The sequence below is a fragment of the Chiloscyllium plagiosum genome, unplaced genomic scaffold (assembly GCF_037043375.1).
Source record: "Chiloscyllium plagiosum isolate Xiang-an unplaced genomic scaffold, Cpla_swu_hap1 HiC_scaffold_51, whole genome shotgun sequence".
In the NCBI taxonomy this organism is placed as follows: domain Eukaryota; kingdom Metazoa; phylum Chordata; class Chondrichthyes; order Orectolobiformes; family Hemiscylliidae; genus Chiloscyllium; species Chiloscyllium plagiosum.
In genome coordinates, this window is record NW_028270189.1 from 39,286,751 (window position 1) to 39,292,439 (window position 5,689).

The window sequence follows — 5,689 nt, forward strand, 5'->3', positions numbered from 1 at the left end:
GAATCTCCGGGAATTGCACCCAACTCCATCTCCTTGGTAACAGCTTGAGGGAACTGGAGCTGGACATTGGATCTTTGGGTAATCTGAGCTGAATTGAGAGGAGTTATATGGAGGCAGTTGCACTTCAGGTACAAGAAAAAGGTCGATGGTATACAGTCGGGAGACGAAAAGGGAACAGGCAGCCAGTGCAGGCATCCACTTTGGCTGTGCCCATCTGTAACAAGCATACCGTATTTGTTACTTTTGGGGGGGATGTCCTACGAGGGGTAAGCCATGGGGTACAGATCTCTGGCACAGTGTTTGTCCCTGTGATCAGAAGGGTAGGGGAGAGGGGAGGAGAGCAATAGTTATTGGGGATTACATGGTGAGGGGGACAGATTGCAGTTTCTGTGGGTACAGGGCAGGCTCATGATTGATGTGATATCTCCACGTTACCAAGGTTTGTGATGTCTCGCAGCGTGTTTTCAGGACCCTTAACGGGAGGGGGAGCAGCCCGAGGTCATGTTTCACATATGCACTAACAACTTATGTAATAAAATTGATGTGGATGTATGGCAGAAATTCAGGGATGCAGGGTGACATTTTAGAACTAGATCAAACAGAGTTGTTCTCTCTGATTGGTTACACATGCCACGTAATAGTGAGGGAAAGAATAGGGAGAGAGCAGATGAACACGTGGTTGTAAGGATAATGCAGGTGATAGGGATTTGGATATCTGGATAGTTGGGGCTCATTCTGGAGTCGGTTGGACCTCTACAAACAAGATGGTCTTCACCTGACCCGGAAGGGTACCAATATCCTGAGTGGATAATTTTCTAAAGCTCTTCAGGAGGGTTTAAACGAATTCAGCAGCGGATTGCGAACCCGAATTTTAGCTGCGGTTTGCTGGAAGTTTTGAGTGGTTAGGACATAAATAGGTTTTCGGGTTTGCGAGTGAATGCTGGCAAGGATGAAGGTGGTTTGAAGTCTGTTTACTTCACCGCTAGGAGCATCTGGGATAAATCAGGTGTCATGGGTTGTTAACTGGGACTTCAACATTGTGGCCATTTCAGAAACATGAATGGAGCACTGAAATGAATGGTTATTCCTTGCACCTCAGTTTCGATTTTTCAGTATAACAGGGAAGTCGTTAAAGAGGGGGAGATGTGGCATTTTTAGTCAAAGACAGTGCTATGGTAGCAGAAAGGATATATTTGGTGAGGACCCGACTCAATCTGCTGAACTAGAATGGGCTGAGATTAAAAGGCAAGTGGAGATCACCACCAAAATGTTCTCGAGATATGGAGGAAAAGATTGCAAAGATGATTCTGAATAGGAACGGAAGTAACAAGGTAGTTGTAGTGGAGAAGTTTAACTTTCCAAATATTGATTGGAAATGTTATTGTTTGAGGAGCTCTGATTGGTCAGTCTTTGTCCAATGTGTGCAGGAGTGTTTTGTGACGCAGCATGTAGACAGGCCAACAAGAATCAAAAACATATTGGATTTGGTACTGCGTAATGAAGCAAGTCAACTATTCGATTTGGAGATAATTGAGCACTTTGGTGATAGTGACCACAATTCGGTATGTTTATTTAGTGATGCATAGGAATATATATATATATATATATATCGCAGAGCATGAGGTACCGCTGGGAGAAAGGCCAGTATGATGCGATAATCAAGAGTTAGGATGCACCAGATAGGAAAGTAAACGCAGGGGTTTTGCAAACCTGAAATATGGAGCTTGTTCAGGTAAGCGCTCATGCATGTCCTTGATAATTGTGTGTGCGTCATGCAGGGAATATGAGGTTGAGACAGGGAGCCATTTTTACTCAAAAAGTTGAATTTCTTGTCAAGATGGAGAAGGCAGTGCATGTAAACATGTAATATGAAAGCTGAGTTTGGGCACTTGAAAATTAAAAGCTAGCAAGTAATGGCCAAAAGAGAGAGCTACTCAGAGCAAAGAGGGGACATTAAAAGTCTTTAGCTGGCAGGGTCATTTAAAACCCGGAAGCTTTCTCTTGTCATTTCAAGAATAAAAGAATATCTAGGATATAATTCGGGCCTGTCAAGAACAGTAGGAGAACGTCGTCAACGGAGTCCGAGGATAGGAGAGCCGCTGAATGTATATTTTTCATCATATCTCAAATGAAAAAGACAATGCTGTCGAAGAGAATTTTGAGATGCAATCTGTTAGAATAAACGAAATTGATATTCATAAAGACGAGTTGTCAGCAATTCTTGAAAGCCTGAAAATAGATTTGTCCCCTGGGCTTGATGGGATGTATCATATGTTTCTCTGGGAAATCGTGGGAGGAGATTGCAGAACTTTTGACTACCAACTTTATTTCGTCAGTGTCTATGTGATTAGTGCGAGAAGACTCGAGTTCAGCAAATATTGTCCCCTTCTTCACGAAGAGTAGTAGGGAGAACGCTGGGAATTATAGAACAGTGAGCCGTATTTCCTTGAAGGTGAAGTTTTGGGAAAGGTTATGAGAGATATGATTTATGATCACCGAAGCAAGAAGAAGTTGATTCGCTACAGTCAACACGATTTTGCGAATAGCAGGTTGTGCCTCACAAACTTTATTGAGCTCTTTGAAAAGGTCAACAAACAAGTGGATGAGAGTAAAGTGGTTAACATGGTGGATATGATTTTCACGAATGCACGGTCGGCTGTTGCAGAAAATACAGAGACATGGGATTGAGGGTGATTTTGCGGTTTAGATCAGTAATTGGCTCGCTGAAAGAACACAGAGTGTGGTAGTTAATGGAAAATATTCATCCTGGAGTTCAGTTACTCATGGTGTACCACAAGGTTCCTGTTAGGGTCCACTGCTGTTTGTCACCTTTATAAATGACCTGGGTTCGGGCATGGGATGATGGATGAGTAAATTCGCAGAACACACTAAGTCGATGGAGTTGTCAACAGTGCCGAAGTCTGCTGCAGGTTACTGACGGCCATGAATAATCTGCAGATCGGGGCTCAGAGGTGGCATATGGAGGTTATTGTGGAAAAGAGTGAGGTGATTTACTTTGTAATGAACAACAAGAATAAAATGTTCTGGGCTAATTGTAATATTCTTGGAAGTTTAGATGAACAGAGCGATCTTGGCGTCTATGTACATAAAACTCTGAAGGTTAACACACACGTTGATGGATTTGTTTGCAATGAGCACAGTGTGTTAGTTTTTATTGGGAGAGGGATTGAGTTTCAGGGCCAAACGATCCCTTTGCAGCTCCAGAAATTTGTCTGGTATGGCCAAACTTATCGAGTTCTGGTCGCCACATTATAGGACGGATGTGAAAGCATTGGAAAGTTTGTACACGAGATTTCCTCGGATGTTGCCTTCTGTGAAGGGAAGGTCTTACGAGGAAAGGCTGAGGGAGTTGAGGCTGTTTTTGATAGAGATAAGAAGTTTGAGAAGTGATTTAATAGAGACGTAAAAGATGATCAGAGTTTGCCGTAAGGTGGACAGTGAAGGCATTTTCTTCAAATGGTGATGGTTGGCACAAGGGCTTATCGATGTAATTTGAAGGTGATAGATGCCGAGGTAGCTGCCTTTCTCAGAGAGTAGTAAGAGCGCAGAACGCCTTGTCTTCAACAGTCGTAGACTCACCAACCTTCAGGGCAATTAAATGATCATTGGATAAACTTACGGCTTATAATGTCAAAATGCTGGTCAGATGGACTTCAGATTGGTCTTACAGGTCGGTGCAACATTAGTGCCAAAAGCACTTTGTTGCAATGTAATATTCCGAGTTTAAACTGTTCTTCAGCTTGAAGTTGCAATCAACTCTGGTCAGTATCAGTAAAACAAACACCTGGCGAGAATGCAATGCACAACTTTGGCAGTTCATGTGCTGCCATTCTGTCATGCAAGTACAGCAAGCTAACTAACTGCACCACTGGATCTGCCATCTAATGGTGACGAACGGCTCCTGATCTTACCACTGGGCCCCTCAACCCAATTACTTATTTTTTTCTGTGTATCTGAAATGAAACGCAGTGCAGAGGTGGTTATACTGATAATGGATCATCGATTGTGAAGCATCAGCTCCAGGAAAATGGCAGAGATAAATGTGGTGAAAATCGGTTTTATTGAATACTGCATACATTTTCCATGGCTTCCTGCGTTGGTCACAGGCAATGTTTTGTGGCCATTGTACTGGGATTTTCCTTCTATCGGCTTCAATTCGTCAGACAATTCGATTCACTGATATTTCACCAACTTCCTTTGGCATGTTCATCTGAGACATCGACCCACACTGCACACAATATCAACAATGTTCAGCATACTACGTGCACGAGCATGTGGCATGGTTTTTATGCACAGTGAAGATGGAATAACATTCTGCAAGGGCAAATTAAACTCAGTTTAATTCGTAAAGTCGCAAGAATCCAGAGTTAGATTCAAAATGTCAGAAATTCACGTTCATTATCTTGGCCAGAATTCCAGCCCAGAAAAGGGGAAATCTGCCCCTCAATCCTCAGCATCCATGCAATTGCTTGCTCCATGTGTCCACTTGGAAACCTATGTGAAGGAACATTCACCCTGAAGGAGAACTTGTGAGAATCCTGCGCTGTCTGATCTAAAGCTGAAACAAGTGCTGTCTATTCCAGCCTGGTGGGAAGCGAAGTGGAGATGAGACCAAAATATTATTTGGCGTTTAATTCATATTGTCCTCATTGTGATTATTTAAAAACCTTGGCCAGAAATGGCACAGACACAAAGGAGCAGAAGGAGGCCAATCTTAACACCGATCCTGTCCTGCCACGTAATTTGATATCGTCATGGCTCACAGAACAATTTTATGTCTTTTTCCAGCCCATCCACAACATCGTACTGTCTAACAGGTATTTATCGATCTCTACCATAAATAGACATCGATAATGTAAATCTGTGGGAGGAAAATGTTCCGTTTCGAGACAGTTAGGTTTATGCACGAATATTACTGGTTTTGCAGATAAGCAGCCGAGTCTGGTCTGACCACTTTGCAAAACATAAATCAAAACTCGACTCTGCTGGGATTCGAACCCACAACCTTTAAATAGCAACCTGAATAGAAATGTAGAAGTCTAACGCGCTTTCCATTGCGCCACAGAGCCGCACCAGCCGTTGCCTTTAAGCACACTAGCTTGCCTTTGACGCATTGCATTCAGGACACCCATCTCGCGCCTGTCTGTCCTCGTCACACTTTCTGATACCTGGTCCTTATCCACTAGTGCTCTGGCTCATCAAGTGTTCGGCTACAGACTGCTGAAACGTTCTCATGACACTTACCTTTACCACATGTTCAGATAATGATTTCCAGATAATCAATACTCTATAGGTTGAAGTATTCTTCCTAAATCTCCTCCTTGTCTCCTGTCTTTCATTTATGTTACTCTGTTCCTTCCCAATACAGGCTTATCCCTGTCACACATATCTATCCTCTTCATAAAATGAGCACGTTAATCGGTTTCTTATTCAGCGTTCTCTGCACTGAGAGCAGCATCTCCAGCCTAGCTCACGTACCTTCACAATGGGAGTGGTCAAACCCTTGCCATTCTTTTCACCTCCTGTGAAATTCTGCTCCTGCATTCAGACGCTTCCAGTATCTGGCGATTACAACAGAAAAACAAAGTTCTCAGAAGAAAAGCCAAAAGGTCTGAACAAATTCAGCAGCTCTTGTCTGTCTCTGATGAGGAAGGAAAGTTAACGCTTC

At 43.0% G+C, this 5,689-nt stretch overlaps 1 non-coding gene across 1 annotated transcript; it reads right to left on the minus strand.

Moving 5' to 3' along the window:
* Window positions 1-4,998: 4,998 nt before the first annotated feature.
* Window positions 4,999-5,090, minus strand: trnar-ucu (transfer RNA arginine (anticodon UCU)). Its single transcript is given in 2 exon segments — window positions 4,999-5,034; window positions 5,054-5,090. It is a non-coding gene; the product is annotated as a tRNA-Arg (tRNA).
* Window positions 5,091-5,689: the final 599 nt, after the last annotated feature.